The sequence below is a fragment of the Pleurodeles waltl genome, chromosome 5 (genome assembly GCF_031143425.1).
Source record: "Pleurodeles waltl isolate 20211129_DDA chromosome 5, aPleWal1.hap1.20221129, whole genome shotgun sequence".
NCBI classification, from domain to species: domain Eukaryota; kingdom Metazoa; phylum Chordata; class Amphibia; order Caudata; family Salamandridae; genus Pleurodeles; species Pleurodeles waltl.
In genome coordinates this window covers 1,649,996,064-1,650,010,734 of record NC_090444.1, presented here as the reverse complement: position 1 = coordinate 1,650,010,734, position 14,671 = coordinate 1,649,996,064, and positions in this window count along the sequence as shown.

Here is a 14,671-nt window from a genome sequence, read left to right as displayed (position 1 = left end):
GGTTGAGTAAGAATAGCCCACAGCCCCACGTTAGAAGCATCGGTATACAGATGGAATGTCCTGGAGAAATCGGGACATCTCAGAACCAGTTGTGCAGTAAGGGACTGTTTCAGGCGGTGAAAGCTGGACAATTGTGAGTCCGAGAACAGGGGTCATTTTGACGGATAATGTTTTTTTAGGAGATCAGTGAGGGGAGCAGCGAGCGTGGAGTATTGGGGAATAAACCGGCGATAGTACCCCACAAGACCCAAAAAGGAGTGGAGTTCTCTTTTGGTCGTGGGTACTGATACCTGTAAGATAGCCTCTACTTTATTTTTGGGGGGCTGTAGTAAACCCTCTCCTATAAAGTATCCGAGATACGCAATGTGGTTGTTTCCTAGTTTGCATTTCTTTGGGTTGGCCGTGAGGCCTGCCTCGTACAAGGTGTGGAATATTTTGTGGAGATGTTGGAGATGTTCTTCCCATGTATTACTGAATATTACGATATCATCTAAATATGCTGCGGCAAACTCTTGGAACGGTTTTAAGAGATGATCCATTAAGCTTTGGAACGTGGCTGGAGCCCCATGTAGACCAAAGGGAAGAACTGTAAAATGATAGAGCCCTGACTGTGTGGAAAATGCTGTTTTCTCTTTGTCTGCAGGAGCGAGTGGAATTTGCCAGTGTCCCTTTGTCAGGTCTAAGGTTGACATATACCGGGCTTTCCCTAGTTTTTCAAGTAAATCGTCAACCCGAGGAATGGGATATGTGTCAAAGAGGGATATTTTGTTTAGTTTGCGGAATTCAATGCAAAACTGGATGGAACCATCCAGTTTTGGTACTATGACCACAGGAGAGCACCATGGGCTAGTAGATTGTTCAATAACATTGAGGGTTAGCATCCTTTGTACTTCCTCTTCAATGAGGTGTCTCCGGGCTTCCGGAATCCGGTAGTGTCGTAACCGGACGGTTTTGCCCTCAGGGGTTCTAATGTGGTGTTGAATTAGATTGGTTCTTCCCGGGGTCCCAGAGAAAAACTGTGAATGTACGTTTAATAGGCCTGTAAGTTGGGATCTTTCCTTCTCTGTAAGAGCGCTATTAATATGTGGGCCTTCCCCTGCCTCTTCCCTGGCTGTAGGGAATAGGTCCATCCCTAAAGCTATCGCCAGGTTACTAAAAATCCTGTAGCGTTGTGTGTTGTAGTCTCTTCTGGTTCTTCCCACTTTTTTAATAAGTTGACATGATATATTTGTGTCTTTTTAGGGTGTTGGGATAATTCGATCAGATATGTGACTGGGGAAACGGACTTTAAGGGCTTATAGGGTCCCTGCCACCTGGCTAAGAGTTTGTTTTCGGATGAGGGTCATAATATTAGGACTCGGTCATTCGGTTGGAAGGAACGAATTCTGGTCCCTTGATCATAATACGTTTTTTGATTCCTCTGAGCTTTCTCTAGATGTTTTCGGACATCGTTCCACACAAACTGTAGTTGGGTTTCAAATTTATTTACATATTCTAACAGGGTTTTTCTTCTTCTCCCTCTTCTTCTCACAACTCTGCGGCCATGTCGAGTAAGTTTCGTGGCTGTCTCCCAAACACTAGTTCAAAGGGGCTATGTCCGGTGGACGCTTGCTCATGGGTCCGTATAGCATAGAGAACTAAAGGAAGTTTCTGGTCCCAGTCCCTCCCTGAGTCCTCGACCGTTTTCCTAAGCAAAGTCTTAATAGTACGGTTGTAGCGTTCAACCAAACCGTCCGTTTGGGGATGATAGACCGAGGTTCCTAACTGCCTGATCCCTAGGGCTTTACAGACCTGTTTCATGAGGGCGGACATAAAAGGTGTTCCCTGATCCGTCAGTATTTCCTGTGGGAACCCCACTCTGGAAAAGAAGGTGATCATGGCTTGGGCTACTGCCTTCGTGGTCATACTAGAGAGAGGAATCGCTTCCGGGTATCTTGTTGCGTAGTCTACTAAGACTAATATATATGTGTACCCCTTTGTGGAGGGTAAAAGGGGTCCGACCAGATCCATACCTATTCGAGAAAATGGAATATCGATAATGGGGAGTGGCTGTAGGGGGCTTTCCTCAGGGGTCCTTGGTCTATCATTTGACACTGAGGGCATTAGGGCACAATACTTTCGGAGTTGGGCGTAAACCCCAGGCCAGTAAAATCGTCTTAGTAGGTATTCTTCTGTCTTCTCCCTACCGTAGTGCCCACCCCCTGGTTGGTTGTGTGCCAGGAATAGGACTTGGTTACGATAGGGTTCGGATACTACAAGCTGGTTCTTTTCCCCGTGGTTGGAGTTAATGACCCTATATAGAAGGTTCTTTTGGATTAGAAAATAGGGACCCACCTCATTTGTGGATTTGGCTTTTGCACTTCTCCACGCGTGACATAGTGTGGGGTCTTCTCGCTGACTAGCTCGAAAAGAGAGAGAAGGATTGCTTCTGCTGGCTACCATTTTCTCGGGGATCTGTCCGAGTCTTGAGGCTTGATAATTTTGTTTTGCTTGTCTTTTTCCCGTCTGGTCAGTTTTACACAGGCTGGTGGTTTCTCAATGTGGCTGCTATGAAAGGGTGCTTCAGTCCACCAGTCTGGGGAAATTATGGGAGATCCCACCTTGTCTAACAGTTCGGAGAATCTTATATAGTCTGTACCTATGACACAGTCTTCTACTAACCGATCCATGACTCCTACCAGTAGAAAATCCTGATGCTCTTCCCACTCTATTTGTACCAGAGCCAAAGGGTAGTTGGTTTTGTCCCCGTGGATGCAGCAGATGGAAACCCATTGGTTGGAAGTTTGGTTCATACAGTTTAATATGTCTGCTCGTATCACCGACTGACTGCACCCCGAGTCTATAAGAGCCTGCATGGGTTTCCCATTTATTTTGATGGTTTGTTTGAATCTAAGGGTTCCCTTACCAGTGCACAAAACTCTACCCCTAGTGACCCCGATTTCCATGGGCTCTGCCCTGTCACCTTTTCTCTGGCACATTCGGGCGATGTGGCCCCACTCCCCACAGCTGTAACATTGTGGTTGTTGCATGGGGGTAACCTGTGGTTGTTGCATGGGGGTAACCTCTCCACTCCGACTCAGTCCTGGTTCTTCCTGTATTCGCCGTGGTGGGTATTTGAAGGGTACCACAGGTGGTTTGGTTATTACCTTGGTCCCCGGATTCTTAAACTCAGTAGATCTATGATAGGCACAGGCTAGATCTACCGCCATTTCGGTGTCGACTTTTGGGTGTTGTCTTATCCAACTCCTAGTAGGGGCGGGAAGCGACTCTAAATATTGCTCCAGTATAACCGCCTTGATTACATCCTCCCTCTCTGTCCCCAGGGGACCTAACCATTTTAATCCGAGGTCTTTAACTTTAAAATAGAAGGTTCTGGGATCCTCATTCTGTCCCCACCTGATCTTCCGAAACCTCATTCTGTAATACTCGGAGTCATGGCCTACCCTTTCTAATATACTGCTCTTGATGTCCTTATACGGTGTGGTACCTCCTGGGTTGGCAGCTTGGTATGCTGTTTGTAATATGCCTGTTAAGAGTGGTGCAATGTATTGACCCCATCGCTCTTCGGGCCATTGGGCCGAGGAGGCCACGCGTTCAAAGTTCGTGAAGAACGCGTCGGGGTCTTCCCCGTGTTGGAATTTCTGCAGGACAGAACTCGGGACGTTTGGATGCACTTTACTCGCTGCAATGGTATCTGTTAATTTCTGTAATGCTGTTTCGTGTACCAATTGATTATTCGTCATGATGGTGGCTTGGCTTTTTAGTGCGGTTTGCAAGGCTTCCCGGTCTTCCTTTGCCTCTCTTTGATGTGCCAACCATACTAGTTGAAGGTGCCTTTGACCCTCAGCTAGTTGCTGAATCATGTCCTCCAGTGTTCGCTTCTCCCCCATGTTAACGGCTCCTTTGTACCACCTATTTAGTATCCCAGTTCTGACACCACTGTTACGGGGTGGGTTAGGTGGTATGAAGGACTCTGAGACTGTAATAGGTGTAGGTGATATTTATTTAAGAATTCTTGCAATAGACGTTTGGTATCTTGGTGTGCTTCTCTTCTTTAATGTCCCTCTGGTTGTTCGTTTGAGGTTCCCCTCTTGACTGGCGCTGAATCCAGGTGGACTCCCCAAGCGTACCGAAAAACAAAGTAGCGAAAGGGAAGGTAAGTCAAGGCGCAGGGTTACCTCTATCGTAAGAGTGAGACTGGAAGAGATGGTAGCGAAGAGAGAGAGAGAGAGAGAGAGAGAGAGAGAGAGACCCGGTTGTGTGTGTAGGAGTGGATGAAACAGGTGTGCTTCACTCAGACACCCTCAGTGCTCCCTTGTAGGTTCTTGATGGTAATCCTGTTTAGATCTCTTAAGTGTTTTCCTTGTCTTGATGTGCTCGCACGTATATTCCCTTCTAAACCCTCTCCCCTATTCCCCTCTCAACCACTTCCCCCTCCGTCCCCACTCTCCCCTCCTCCGTCCCCTGTTTCTAATCGTTTGTGCTGCCCTTGAAACAAGGACCGTACTTTGTATAGCCACGTCCCTCGTGGGACGTGGCGGTGAGTGCTCGTCTCCTGGTGGCTGGACCTCTCCGCGGGCCCCGTTTCTGCATTGGGAAGCTCCGACTTCCCAGTCTTGCCTCCTCGGTGTCTCGAAGCCACGTTCTCTGGCTCCTCCGATCTTCTCCTGGCATCCGTTGCGTCCGAAGACTCCCCCTCCCTCTCTCGGAATCCATCATCTCTCTTTACTTCGACCGGGAATGGGAGACGCCTTCCTCCGACGCGCGCGAACAGCGCCAGTCGAAGGAATCTGTAGGCGTGTTGGCTGACAACCGGCTACAGTGGCATTTCAAGCAACCCCGTCTGCCACACTTTGCTCTCCGCTGATGACGGCCGAAAGCCAGAAACACGTGTCCGGAGATACGGCAGTCGCCGCACCAACTTATGGTGAAAAACTTTCTACAACGTTACAGCACTTGCTGCACCCATTTATGTTGAAAGACTTTTTGAAATATTATTCAAATTCATTCTAATTACTACATTTATCATGATGCTTTGGAGCTGTTCGAGCTGAAATGTAAGACAGGGTGCTCCCTTTTGGATTGTGTATTTAACGGCTCCCGAAAGCCTTTGAGCTGACGAGCTCTGGTGAAGCACCTGTGCGCCTTCTGAGTGGTACAAAAACCTGAGAATACGTTTAGGCGGCATTTCAAGCAACCCCGTCTGCCACACTTTGCTCTCCGCTGATGACAGCCGAAAGCTAGAAACACGTGTCCGGATATACAGCATTCGCCACACTAACTTATGGTGAAAAACATTCTACAACGTTACAGCACTTGCTGCACCCATTTAGGGTGAAAGACTTTTTGAAATGTTATTCAAATTAATTCTAATGACTGCATTTATCATGATGCTTTGGGGCTATTGGAGCTGAAATGTAAGACAGGGCGCTCCCTTTTTGGATTGTGTATTTAACGGCTCCCCTGAGTCTTTGAGCTGATGAGCTCTGGTGAAGCACCTGTGTACTTACTGAGTGGTAAAAAAAAACTGAGAATACGTTTAGGTGGCATTTCAAGCAACCCCGTCTGCCACACTTTGCTCTCCGCTGATGACGGCCAAATGCCAGAAACACGTCTCCGGAGATACGGCATTCGCCGCACCAACTTATGGTGAAAAACTTTCTACAGCATTACAGCACTTGCTGCACCCATTTATGGTGAAAGACTTTTTGAAAAATTATTCAAATTCATTCTCATGACTGCATTTATCAGGATGCTTTGGGGCTATTCGAGCTGAAATGTAAGAGAGGGTGCTCCCTTTTTGGATTGTGTATTTAACAGCTCCTGTGAGCCTTTGTGCTGATGAGCTCTGGTGCAGCACCTGTGCGCCTACTGAGTGGTACAAAAACCTGGGAATACATTTAGGTGGCATTTTAAGCAACCCAGTCTGCCACACTTTGCTCTCCGCTGATGACGACCGAAAGCCAGAAACACGTGTCCGGAGATAGGGCATTCGCCGCACCAACTTATGCTGAAAAACTTTCTACAACGTTACAACACTTGCTGCACTCATTTACGGTGAAAAACTTTTGAAATATTATTCAAATTCATTCTAATGACTGCATTTATCATGATACTTTGGGGCTATTGGAGCTGAAATGTAAGACAGGGTGCTCCCTTTTTGGATTGTGTATTTAACGGCTCCTGTGAGCCTTTGAGCTGAAGAGCTCTGGTGAAGCACCTGTGCGCCTACTGAGTGGTACAAAAACCTGAGAATACATTTAGGTGGCATTTCAAGCAACCCCGTCTGCCACACTTTGCTCTCCGCTGATGACAGCCAAAAGCCAGAAACACGTGTCCGGAGATACGGCATTCGCCGCACCAACTTATGGTGAAAAACTTTCTACAACGTTACAGCACTTGCTGCACCCATTTATGGTAAAAGACTTTTTGAAATATTATTCAAATTCATTCTAATGACTGCATTTATCATGATGCTTTGGGGCTATTCGAGCTGAAATGTAAGACAGGGTGCTCCCTTTTTGGATTGTGTATTTAACGGCTCCCATGAGACTTTGAGCTGACGAGCTCTGGTGAAGCACTTGTGCACCTACTGAGTGGTAAAAAAACCTGAGAATACGTTTAGGTGGCTGTTACGGGGTGGGTTAGGTGGTATGAAGGACTCTGAGACTGTAATAGGTGTAGGTGATATTTGTTTAAGAATTCTTGCAATAGTCGTTTGGTGTCTTGGTGTGCTTCTCTTCTTTAATGTCCCTCTGGTTGTTCGTTTCAGCTTCCCCTCTTGACTGCCGCTGAATCCAGGTGGACTCCCCAAGCGTACCGAAAAACAAAGGAGTGAAAGGGAAGGTAAGTCAGGGCGCAGGGTTACCTCTATCGTAAGAGTGAGACTGGAAGAGATAGTGGGGAAGAGAGAGAGAGAGAGAGCGAGAGAGAGAGAGACCCAGTTGTGTGTGTAGGAGTGGATGAAACAGGTGTGCTTCACTCAGACACCCTCAGAGCTCCCCTGTAGGTTCTTGATGGTAATCCTGTTTAGATCTTTGAAGTGTTTTCTTTGTCTTTATGTGCTCGCACGTCTATTCCCTTCTAAACCCTCTCCCCTGTTCCCCTCTCAACCACTTCCCCCTCCATCCCCACTCTCCCCTCCTCCGTCCCCTGTTTCTAATAGTTTGTGCTGCCCTTGAAACAAGGACCGTACCTTGTAAAGCCGGTGAGTGCTCGTCTCCTGGTGGCTGGACCTCTCCGCGGGCCCCGTTTCCGCGTTGGGAAGCTCCGACTTCCCAGTCTCGCTTCCTCCGTGTCTCGAAGCCGCGTTCTTTGGCTCCTCTGATCTTCTCCTGGTGTCCGTCGCGTCCGAAGACTCCTCCTCCCTCTCTCGGAGTCCGTCGTCTCTCTTTACTTCGTCTGGGACACGAAAATCCGGGCTCCGGGCGTCGGGATCCGCCCCCATGCCGCCATGGGAACGGGAGACGCCGTCCTCCGACGCGAGTGAACAGCGCCAGTCGGAGGAATCTGTAGGCGTGTTGGCTGGCAACCGGCTACAGTGGCATTTCAAGCAACCGCGTCTGCCACACTTTCCTCTCTGCTGATGACGGCCGAAAGCCAGAAACACGTGTCCGGAGATACGGCATTCGCCGCACCAACTTATGGTGAAAAACTTTCTACAACGTTACAGCACTTGCTGCACCCATTTATGGTGAAATACTTTTTGAAATATTATTCAAATTCATTCTCATGACTGCATTTATCATGATGCTTTGGGGCTATTGGAGCGGAAATGTAAGACAGGGTGCTCCCTTTTTGGATTGTGTATTTAACGGCTCCCGTGAGCCTTTGAGCTGACGAGCTATGGTGAAGCACCTGTGCGCCTACTGAGTGGTACAAAAACCTGAGAATACGTTTGGGCGGCATTTCAAGCAACCCCGTCTGCCACACTTTTCTCACTGCTGATGATGGCCAAAAGCCAGAAACACGTGTCCAGAGATACGGTATTCGCCGCACCAACTTATGGTGAAAAACTTTCTACAATGTCACAGCACTTGCTGCACCCATTTAGGGTGAAAGACTTTTTTAAATATTCTTCAAATTCATTCTAATGACTGCATTTATCATGATGCTTTGTTGCTATTCAGCTTAAATGTAAGATAGGGTGCTCCCTTTTTGGATTGTACATTTAACGGCTCCCGTGAGACTTTGAGCTGACGAGCTCTGGTGAAGCACCTGTGCGCCTACTGAGTGGTACAAAAACCTGAGAATATGTTTAGGCGGCTGTTAGACCTGACATGCCTTAGGGTGGTCACCCCTAACTTTTTACCTGCCTCCCTCCACTTTTTGGACCCTGTTTTGCTGGCTTTTAGACTCTGCGCACTTTACCACTGCTAACCAGTGCTAAAGTGCATATGCTCTCTCCCTTTTTAAACATGGTAACTTTGGATCATACCTGATTGGACTATTTAATTTACTTATAAGTCCCTAGTAATGTGCACTATATGTGCCTAGGGCCTGTAGATTAAATGCTACTAGTGGGCCTGCAGCACTGGTTGTGCCACCCACTTAAGTTGCCCCCTTAACCTTATCTCAGGCCTGCCATTGCAAGGCCTGTGTGTGCAGTTTCACTGCCACTTCGACTTGGCATTTAAAAGTACTTGCCAAGCCTAGTACTCCCCTTTTTCTACATATAAGTCACCCCTAATGTGTGCCCTAGGTAACCCCTGGAGCAGGGTGCTGTGTGGGTAAAAGGCAGGACATGTACCTGTGTAGTTATATGTCCTGGTAGTGTAAAACTCCTAAATTCGTTTTTACACTACTGTGAGGCCTGCTCCCATTATAGGCTAACATTGGGGCTGCCCTCATACATTGTTGAAGTGGCAGCTGCTGATCTGAAAGGAGCAGGAAGGTCATATTTAGTATGGTCAGAATGGTAATACAAAATCCTGCTGACTGGTGAAGTCGGATTTAATATTACTATTCTAGAAATGCCACTTTCAGAAAGTGAGCATTTCTTTGCACTTAAGTCTTTCTGTGCCTTACAATCCACGTCTGGCTGGGCTTGGTTGACAGCTCCTTGTGCATTCACCCAGACACACCCCAAACACAGGGTACTCAGCCTCACTTGCATACATCTGCATTTTGAATGGGTTTTCCTGGGCTGTGAGGGTGGAGGGCCTGCTCTCACACAAAGGACTGCCACACCCCCTACTGGGACCCTGGCAGACAGGATTGAACTGAAAGGGGACCTGGTGCACTTCTTAGCCACTCTTTGAAGTCTCCCCCACTTCAAAGGCACATTTGGGTATAAAACAGGGCCTCTGCCTTACCTCATCAGACACTTGCTGGAGAAGAAACCTAAACCAGAAACTACATCCTGCCAAGAAGAACTGCCTGGCTGCTCAAAGGACTCACCTGTCTGCTTTCTACTAAGGACTGCTGCCTTGCTGTTGGCCTGCTGCCTTGCTAAACTCTTGTCTGGCTGTGAAAGTGCTCTCCAAGGGCTTGGATAGAGCTTGCCTCCTGTTCCCTGAAGTCTCAGGACCAAAAAGACTTCTCTTTTTCACTTGGACGCTTCGTGAGACGAAATTTTCGACGCACAGCTTGTTCCGCGGCGAGAAAAATGCTGCACACCGACGCTGATCGACGCGATGCTTTCGGGACGACCGGAACTTCGACGCACGGCCTCGCAAGGACAACGACGCCCGACCTCCAGAGGAGAAATCGAAGTGACGCCTGCCGTGAGAGCGAAACTTTAACGCACAGCCCCGCAGAACGACGCGCAGCCAGAAAACAAGCAGGAGAATCCACGCACAGACCCGGGACATCTGGTAATCCCCGCGATCCACAGAAAGAGACTGTCCGCGCGCCGGAAAACGACGCACGACTTCCCCGCGTGAAAAATAGCGACGCAAGTCCATATGTGCTGGGGAGAAATCGATGCACACACCATTTTTCCACGTATCTCTTCTTCTGCGGCCCTCTTCTGAGATTTTCCACTCCAAACCAGGTACTTTGTGCTTGAAAGAGACTTTGTTTGCTTTTTAAAGACTTAAGACACTTTATATCATTTTTTAGTGATATCTTTACAAATTCACATTGCAATTTTATTCGTTTTGACCTACAATTATCCTGATAAATATTATATATTTTTCTAAACACTGTGTGGTGTATTTTTGTGGTGCTATATGGTGGTATTGTATGATTTGTTATAGAAATACTTTACACATTGCCTTCTAAGTTAAGCCTGACTGCTCGTGCCAAGCTACCAGAGGGTGGGCACAGGCTAATTTTGGATTGTGTGTGACTTACCCTGACTAGAGTGAGGGTTCTTGCTTGGACAGAGGGTAACCTGACTGCCAACCAAAAACCCCATTTCTAACATTGGTGATCAGCGGTGAGGATAGGACTTGTATTTGTGCAGTGACATACAGTAGCTAAGTATTTCACTACCTACCCACAGTTGAAGGTCAACTTGATTTTTGTCTCTTTTTGCAAATTCGTTTTTTCCTGACAATTTTCAAAAACTAAATCCTCACTCAACATGTCTCTGACTGGGTCTCAAATGGGAGACTTTGACCTATTCCTGTTGGATACATATACGGTCAAACAGCTGAAAGGGTTCTGCAGGGCAATGAGGGTACCCACCCAAGGGGCCTCCAACATGGAGGACTTTCAAGTGGCGCTGAGGGCCGGGGCAGAAGCCCATTTAGAAGAGGATGATGAGGAAGAGGAGCCAGAAAACGGCCCCTCAGAAGATTTATTGCTCCCTGTGGATGGTGTTACCACTGCAATTGTGCCCCCTTCCAGACCAGGGAGCAGTGTCTCTGTGCAAAGCCTCACCGCAGAGGAAAGGAGATAGGAAAGGGAGTTTCAAATGCAAATGGCAAAACTGAAAATTGAGGCTCAACAGGAGGAAAGAAGGGCAGAGAGAGAAGCCAAGCAAGCTGAGGCTGAAAGAGCAGCCAAACAGATTGAAGCTGAAAGAGAAGCCAAACAAGCTGAAGCTGAAAGAGCAGCCAAACAGGTGGAAGCTGAAAGAGCTTTGGCTGAAAAGAAACTATTGTTGGCTCATGAACTGAGTCTCAAGGAGCTGGAGATCAAGGCGAGACAGTCTGAATCCAGCAATAATGGTGGCAGCATACAGACAGGACCTGCTGGAGAAAAGAAGGTTCGTATACCCAAAAATGTGGTGCCCAGTTTTGTGGTGGGAGATGACATAGATAAATGGTTAGCTGCTTATAAAGTTGCACTAAGGGCTCATGATGTTCCTGAAGGGCAACGGGGGATAGCTATGTGGGGTTATGTGCTGCCATTGGGAAGGACACACTTCTCACAATGGATCAACCTGATCAAAACACATACCCACTTCAGAAAGCCACTTTACTTGCCAAGTTTGGGCTGACCCCTGAGAGATAGTGTCAGAGGTTCAGGGACAGCACCAAACAAACCACACAAACATGGGTAGATTTCTTTGACTTTTCCAGTAAGGCACTGAATGGATTGGTGCAGGGCAACAAAGTAGATAATTATAAAGGGCTATATGACTTGATTCTGGGAGAGCATATACTCAATGTCACCTATACAGAGTTGCGCCAGCACTTAGTATATAGTAAGCTGACTGATCCCAGGAAGCTTGCTGAGGAGGCGGTCCTCTGGGTTAGCACCAGAGTGTCCAAAAAGGTACCTGGGGGACACACCCACAAAGGTGGTCAGGGTTCCCAACAGAAGAAAGAGGGGGGAGATAAACTTACAGATAAGGAACTCTCAAAAGGCCCCCAAAAGAATTCCCAGGGAGGGGGTGGCAACCATTCCTTTTCCAGATTTGGGAAAAAGCCAGGGACATGTGATAGGTCAGGGAAATCCAACCCCAAATGTATGGAGTGTAACCAGTATGGTCACTATAAAGGCGACCCCCAGTGCTCCAAGAGGGCACCGTTCACTACCGGACAGACACCTGGGTTGACTAGTGTAGCGCTTGGGGGGAAGATGGACCCAGATAGCTTTGGGGAGCAGATAGAGATTTCCCTAGTGTACCTGGGAGAAAGAGAAATGGTGCCCAAAGCCCACATGTCCCAAAATACTTCCAAGTACAGGCAGTGGGTCACCATTAATGGGCAGAAGGTGGAGGCTCTGCGTGACACAGGAGCCAGTATGACTACTATCCAGAGTCAGCTGGTGTCAACAGAGCAGATAGTCCCTAATACATTCCACCAGCTCATAGTCGCTGACAATCGTGAGAGTCACCTACCGGTGGCTCGGGTTCCCTTTGAGTGGGGGGGGTCTCTGGTACTCTGAAAGTAACTGTGAGTCCTGCCATGCCTGTAGATTGTCTGTTAGGCAATGATCTTGAGCATACTGCTTGGAAAGAAGTAGAGCTCAGATCTCACCTGGAGATGTTAGGGTTACCTGAGTGGGTCTGCATGACCACACGGTCCATGGCTGCCCGGGAAGGGAGTCAAGGGCGTCTGGAGCCTGGAAAGATGGCCCAGACAGCTGCCAACAGGGGGGGCCAAGGGCGCGGGAAACCCGCCGCCAATGTTCCCACGGTGGTAGACAAGGCTCCTGAGGAGGAGGAGGCCCCTGAGCCAACCGGGGAGGACATAGCGGCCCTGGGTAACCTACCTGAACTTGCTGGCTGGCAAGTAGAAGGGGGGCCAGCCAGGGAAGCATTCTGCAAGGCACAGAAAGAATGCCCCACCCTTGAGGTTCTGAGGAAGCAGGCCACAGACCACACAGCAGGTGAAACCTCTGGTGCTCACCATATTTACTGGGAGAATGATCTCCTTTACAGTGAGCATAGGATTCTAGGTCCTGGGGCACACCGTGTGCTGGTGGTCCCCCAGTGTTACTGGAAATTCCTACTAGGCCTGGCTCACGACATTCCCCTGGCAGGACACCTGGGCCAAGACAAGACCTTTGACAGGCTTGACACCCACTTTCATTGACCCAGAATGAGGAAAGCCTCAGATAACTTCTGCAGAGCTTTCCCCACCTGCCAGGCTAGTGGGAAGGCAGGGAAACGGCTTAAAGCTCCCCTGCTCCCACTCCCAGTTGTTGGCACCCCCTATGAAAGGGTGGGCATCGACATTGTTGGTCCCTTGGACCCCAAAACTGCCTTGGGCAACAGGTTTATCGTGGTTTTGGTGGACCATGCCACCCGCTATCCAGAGGCAATCCCTCTGAGAACAGTGACTGCACAGGTGGTGACCAGAGCCCTGTTGGGAATATTTACCTGTGTGGCATTCCCTAAGGAGGTCGTGTCTGACAGGGGCACAAACTTCATGTCTGCATACATGAAGACCCTGTGGGATGAGTGTGGGGTGACCTACCGGTTTACCACCCCTTATCATCCTCAAACCAATGGGCTTGTTGAGAGATTCAACCAGACCCTGAAAGGCATGATTGGTGGCCTGACTGAGGCCATGAGGTGTAAGTGGGACGTCCTCTTACCCTGCCTGTTGTTTGCTTATAGAGAGGTGCCCCAGAAAGGTGTGGGGTTCAGCCCCTTTGGGCTTCTCTATGGTCACCCTGTCAGGGGACCCCTAAGCATTGTTAAGGAGGGCTGGGAGAAAGCTCCCCAGGCCCCTCCCCAGGATGTGAACACAAGAAAAAAACGAGCTACAGCTAATATTCACTGTTGTTTACAATGTAAAACAACCAAACCATCAAGATAAATACAATACAAAAAATTATATTTATTCCATATGTATGGACCAGGATGTGGTCAGCTACATGCTGGCCCTCCGCAAACAAACCCAACGCTTCTGGAAGCAGGCCCAGAGTAACCTCGAGGCCAGTCAAGAGGTGATGAAAGAGTGGTATGACCAGAAGGCCACTCTAGTTGAGTTCTCGCCTGGAGACAAAGTTTGGGTGATGGAGCCAGTAGAGCCCAGGGCTCTCCATGACCGCTGGACTGGCCCCTTTGAGATCAAGGAGCATAAAGGGGAGGCCACTTACCTAGTGGACCTCAAGACCCCTAGGCACCCCCTTAGGGTCCTCCATCACAACCGGCTCAAACCTCACATTGAGAGGTCTGAGGTCAGTATGCTAGTAGTCACAGGTGAGAGAATGGAAGAGGAGAGTGAACCTCTCCCCGACCTTCTCGCTGTCAAAGACGGGGATGGGTCAGTAGGGGGTGTCATTCTCTCTGACTCTCTGACTCCAACCCAGAGAGGGGACTGCTATGAGCTGTTAGAGCAGTTCTCCCCCCTGTTCTCCCTTACTCCTGGACTAACCCACCTCTGTGTGCATGACATTGACACAGGTGACAGACCCCTGTAAAGAACAAAATTTACAGGTTGTCAGATAAGGTGAAGGCCAGCATCAAAGAGGAGGTCTCCAAGATGTTGACTTTGGGGGTTATTGAGAAATCCAGTAGTCCCTGGGCCAGCCCTGTGGTATTGGTTCCCAAGGCTACTGCCCCAGGTGCGAAGCCAGAACTCCGGTTCTGTGTAGACTACCGGAGTTTCAATTCAGTCACCCGGACTGATGCTCACCCTATCCCCCGAGCTGATGAGCTCGTTGACAGGCTAGGCGCTGCCAAGTTCCTGAGTACGTTCGATCTTACTTCCGGGTACTGGCAGATTGGCCTGACTGAGGGGGCTAAAGAAAGATCCGCTTTTTCCACCCCTGATGGCCATTACCAATTCTGGGTGATGCCATTTGGGCTGAAAAATGCCCCCGC